We start from the raw sequence: 5,874 nt of genomic DNA on the forward strand, positions 1-5,874 counted from the left end.
AATTGCAATTTGGGGGAAGGATCTATATTAAAATCATTTGGAGTTTTAAAATGCAAATTCCTGGAATTGATTCCAGAACTACAGGAAGACTTGCAATTATCTTCTGTATAATATGCTGAACTTTATTCTTACAAATGCATAGTGTTACAAAGTCACTGCTATAAGTTCTTTAATTTACCTTTGTCTTTTCCAACTCCTGTCAACTCTTGGCTTAATCATTACTAATACACAGCCTCAGCCTTACCTATTTGCTGATTTAATTCTGAATAAATTTTTGGGATATCGGGATATCCTCAGACTTCATCATCCTGGGCAGGCTGATGTCAATCTTGCTGTAAACCTTGCTCCCTAGGAGCTATTTTCTGTTTTCTACTGTCTATTTGTGCCTTACTTAGGATCTTGTTTCAAAATAGACCAAATGGAAACACACTTTTTTGCTTGACTAATGCTGTGATCTAGAAGATCCTATCGCATACTTTATCCATCAAGGTGAACCATATTGGATCTTGAAGATAGCCTGAATCAAGGCCAAATGCATCACCTCCTTTAATTACTCCTAAGACTCCTTTTCTTCTAACAGTTGGCCAGCCCTATACCTAAGACTCTTCCTCAGTTGCCCAGTCCTAATCAAAGTTAGGCAATTTTACTTCTTGCTGTAATCACTAACACTCTATGAGTGGAAAGCCTAGCTTCTTGTAAAAGATGAGAAAGGAAAGTCCTATCCTCACTGAAAGGGGGCATTTAAGGCAACATTACCACAAGCCTCAAAACAGTTTGTTCCCTTTTCTTTTCACCTCTCTCCCCCATATGCCTAGACAGGATGAAACAGATGCTCATTAATTCTTAAAATTCCTTTAAACTATATAATATACACTCTCAGATTAGCGAGATTAAAACACATGGTAGTTACATAATTTGTAATGTGTCCAGAATTAATCAATAAATCTAGGGCACTGTTTGCAAGGTAGGCAGTCAGGCCTGAAGATTTTTTACCAAAAGCCTGAAAAGGAAACACTCCTCAAGTTGCCATTGGTTGTCATGATCTGAGCAAACAAATGGTATTGTTGCACAATGTCAACAGCCCACATTCTATGCCTTGTTTTGCTTTTAACAAACTGTGAAAAGACCAACAGCTGTTAGTGAGCTAAGAAGAACTAAAGGATTTACAGTAGGTGGTACCACCTGTGCTTTTCTTATTCTACCCTTAAAAATCTGCTACTTTATTTTGGAGCTGGGTGGAGAATATGGCAGTGACTCAATGTCAGGGGGAGTGAGTAGTTAACTGTGGCTCAGTTCTGATAAGGAGTAACATGATCTTTATAAGTCACAACAATGTGTGTTGATGAATATCTTCTCTTGATTTTGCTTTATCCATTTCAAGAATCTAAGAAAAGAACATAAATAAAAAGCAAATCTGAATTCAGCTGACTTAACTGAATGAAAGATTTACAACCCAGATAAAGTGCAAGATTCTGTATGTATACAATTAATGATCTTAACTATTTCATGCTTCATTTTAGCTTCTTTACCTTAAAGACTAGAAAAATACACTTGCCAAGTTACTGCCTACTTGATCCTGTAGCTGTGGAATTTTAAATTTAAACAGGCACTTGGTGAAACATGTCTTCTATTTCCAAGTGAAGTGTTTAAGAGATTATGGAAAATAGAGAATTAACTTCTTTGGGCACAAAAATAGTTTTGAAATTTGGTAGCTTGAGTTACCTAGCACTTATATATGAAGTTTACCCTAAATACTAAATTTTAAAATGTTATATACAGAATAACTTAAGTCCTATAATATAAAGTAAAGCTTTTGACAAAAGCAAATGTATTGAGTGCCTCAACTGAATCAGGGGATCCCTACTTAACCATGAAGTGATATTTCTGTACCTTGCTGTTCTGAACTAATCAAGGTTATAGAAATCCAACTAGAATTTAGTTGTTCAGTAAAGAAAGTCACGAGGTGATAATCTCTTGTCATTGTTTTTACAACTTTTCACATTACTCATAGTTAATATGGAAATTTGCTTAATACTAAGCCTGAGAGGAGCCTGAGCTCCAAGAATCAAAAAAAAAAATCCTTTAGTGATTTTTTTATTTATTGATGAAATGGTAAATGGCAAGACAGGCAGGGAACTTTGAGACAAAGGACACAAGGCAATGAAGTAGGGACTTCTGCATCCGGTGATACCAGAATTCATTAAGCATTTCTATTCATTTCTTCACATTGTTCTCAAAACTTGTTCCAATTCTGTTTGTTTTCTGAAGAAAAATTTCCTGAATAAATTGTCTATCAATATGGTATATTCCAACCCCACCTATTTTTAACACCTTTCTTGCCTTCTGAAGCAAAGAAGGAAAAAAAATACTCTGGGACAAAATATATATAGCTTAAAAGAATTTCCCTTTAGAGGAATTACTCAAAATTCAGCCAAGGACTGATGGTGGTTTTTAATTGCTATTTAGAAAAACATTTGGACCTACCCAGATATATTAAATATAAGTCTCATTTGTAACATTAACAATAGGTTTCAATTATAATCATGAATAGAGTGTCAACTCAAGCGAATGGCCCAAATTTATTCAGTCTGAGTTCTTGTTGTTTTGTTATTCATCTCACTTCTCTGTTAGTTTTTGCTTGGTACCTTTTCCAATATAATAATATTAATAAATAATAACATATCCAAATAGTTCTTAATTATGCTAGCACATTCTTTATTGATGGGGTGTTTACTCATAATTTTATGTTTTTCTTTCCAATCCAGTGAGACACATTTTCCCTATAGAACATGTTGGCAACAGTGCTATCACACAGACAGAAATTTTATACTATGACTACTACATTAGATGTTGGTATTACAGCAATGAATTTGTCTAGAGAACTGTAAATCTCTTTCTCTTCACAGCATTTGTCATGCCCAGGGCACAGGCACTGATGTTGGTGGCACAGTGCTTAGATTCAGAGTGCAAAGTTTAGTGATTTTGTGACCAGTGACTGACTGTCACACTGATAGCTGAGACCCATCACTAGGAATAGGGAACATCTCCCTGAAGTCTGCATAGTCAGGGTTGTTCTCCATAAGCCACCACTTACCAAGAATTACCCAATATAAAAAACAGATCCTTCAAGTATTTAACTGTTGTTGTTGTTTCAAAAAGAACATCAAGCTTTCCTTTACTTGTTCACAATTACTTTTGCTGACTTGAAGAACATATGGCAAGTAGACTGATATATGGACCAGTTGCCATCTGATAGCTCACCTCTGCAAAATGAGAAAAGAGCTGATACCAAGATGCAGACTCATGAAAGATACTCTAGTGAAAAATCAATGTGGAACAAAATAAAAGTGGATAAATAAAAGCTCTAACTAAGGACTTAACAGGAAGCATTTACTAGATGGAATAAATTCCAAAGGAAAAATATTTTGAAAAGATAAGTCACAAAATCTGTGCTACAAAAAGGGGTGGAGGATAAACAGGGCAAAGTAGTTAGGAGTCTATTTTACAATTGATGAGGCCACAAATGAAAAATGTTCTGCCCAGAATTATAACAAAATTTAGGTGAATATCTTAGGTTACATCTCAGTCCTCTTGAACTCTTGTCCAAGTTTTTTTTTTTTTTTTTTTTTTGGCAGGTCAGGCTACATTAAATTTTAATAGATGACTGAAAATCAAATCATATTTTAAACAGTGAAATTACATCAATGTGCGTAGCCTGCCTAGAATGGGAAAAGGATAAGACCAATAATTATAAAGTGAAACCACTTAGCAACCCAATCATTTTATTTATGATGCTGAATGTACAGTTGATAATAGTCATCCCTAAGAGCAGAGATCATACAATTTCATCCAGAAACAAGAAAGTAGATGTGCTTACTACACCTACTTACCACAGTATGTACCTACTTGATTACCTTCTTTGTCCTTATTTGCTTTTTAATAGTTCATTCAATTAGATAAATTTGATTTAAGTACAAATTGTGCTCAAGGTATCGTTGAATGTTATGAAAGTATGCAAACATGGTCACATTTGACATCACCTGCTCCTTGCATTAAGATGCCAAATCTTTTTTCTCTCTCCTTGAATCTGGGTGGCCTTCTGACTTGTTCCAATAGATTCAGAAATGCTCTGCCCAGATTCCCCTTCAAGGGAAGACTTACTGTCTAGCTATGAGGTATAGTCATTAGAGAGCTTACAGTGGTGATATTGCCTCAGTTAGAGCCACTGTCATTTAAAGTCATTATTTTTCCTAGTTTCAGTGCCTGAGCAAGACAGAAGAGTAAGAGTCCAGTCTCTGTGGCCCAATGCATGACGTTCTGACAGACAAGCCTTATTCAAGCTTACCATATTGACTGAGACTGTTGAACCTGCATGAAGATGAACTTCTTCCTCTGCCCAATCCTATTTCCTCTCTTTTGCTTTTATAGATGTTAGTCCATAATAAATAACTTATACCACAAATACCATCATGGTATCTGCTTCTGGATAACACAATCTATGTTTGTTTTGGCCAATGAAATGTGGCATAAAGAACACTGTACCATCTCTGAGACTAGACTTCAAAAAACCTTGCAGATTTTCACTCTGGGAACCCTACCAAAAAAGGCATCCTATAAACCTGTCATGAGAGGCCAGCAAAGCAGAAATGAACCATTCCAAAGCAACAAGAACACAATCAACCCAGCAGCTGAGTATATACACATGAATAAACACTTCCAGGACTAGAAGAACAGCCTAGCTGAGCCCAGCCCAAATTGCTAAATAGCAGAATCAGGAGTTTAATAATAATTGTTGTTTTAAACCATCAAATCCTTGGGATGATTTTTCATATAGCCAAAGCTATCTGATTATACAAGTATATTAACATTTCTAAAAATACAAATTTGTTTGATTTTTTGATATTTTTATTATTTTTTAATTAAAAAAACCCTATAATAATGAACATATAGTTATCATTTAGGATAAAGCTATTTTCAGCTGGTTTCACACAGCTCTGTGCTTATCTCTGGGAATGCCTGGGAATCTGGTACTATCTCTTGGTCAAGATAAAGGCACTGGGCGAATTAATGATTTACCCTGTTGTATTTCATATCTGAAATTCCCTTGTGGCACTTAGAACCAGTTGGTTTACCGATAGCTTACACCTGGAGTAACTATGTAAACAGAGGGTCCTGAAAGACGCCACTGAAATATTTCAAGTTGCTCTCCCCAAATAAATATTTATTTTACAAATTTTTGTAATTCAATCTAGAAACAAAACACATCCTTGTGTTCATAGCAAGGACTTAAGGGAGATGCTTCTGGAAGTTTTGGGGCCCCTAATTCTTGCCTGAACTCTTTCTTCTGCTTTATAGTATCTTTTGCCTTTATTAAAAGCCTTGCATTAATATGCTCTATGGTGTATTATGTCTTTTCAATTATCCAATGTGTTGTACTCTTCCCAGATCTGTGTGTATGTGTTTTCAGGTGCTCTTCAAAATCCAAAGAACAAGATTTATGAAATTTTTCTCAGAAGGTATAGATCTAAGGAAACCATATTTGCACAAGATCAAGATCAAAGTTAAATGTGTTTTTGCTTTTTGATAAGGGTCTTTGTAAGTATGTATGTGTGTTTATGTGGTCACATTTTGTTTGAAATTTTGGTTCTGGAGCGGTGGTAAAGAAGTTCAATTACAAAATAAAAAAAGAGAAAACACTAAAGTCAGCTTCAAACACAAAAAGTAAACATATATTATTCACAAATATAAGGACCAGAAAATAGAAAATGATTTAACATCATAACACAATGACAAATCAAAAGAAAAATAAAACATTTAATAGAGTCAACTTCACACATGAGGACAGTAGAACATGATTAAATGATATTAGGGCTC

The 5,874-nt window shown here is 34.9% G+C and overlaps 1 long non-coding RNA gene across 1 annotated transcript; it reads left to right on the forward strand.

The window, feature by feature from the left end:
- Positions 1-1,081: 1,081 nt before the first annotated feature.
- LOC112821091 (uncharacterized) lies at positions 1,082-4,464 on the forward strand. The gene is made up of 2 exons (XR_003207349.2): positions 1,082-1,168; positions 4,261-4,464. It is a non-coding gene; the product is annotated as an uncharacterized lncRNA (long non-coding RNA).
- Positions 4,465-5,874: the final 1,410 nt, after the last annotated feature.

This window comes from Callorhinus ursinus, unplaced genomic scaffold (genome assembly GCF_003265705.2).
Source record: "Callorhinus ursinus isolate GAN/ISIS: 27379988/994484 unplaced genomic scaffold, GSC_fseal_2.0 scaffold1, whole genome shotgun sequence".
NCBI lineage: Eukaryota > Metazoa > Chordata > Mammalia > Carnivora > Otariidae > Callorhinus > Callorhinus ursinus.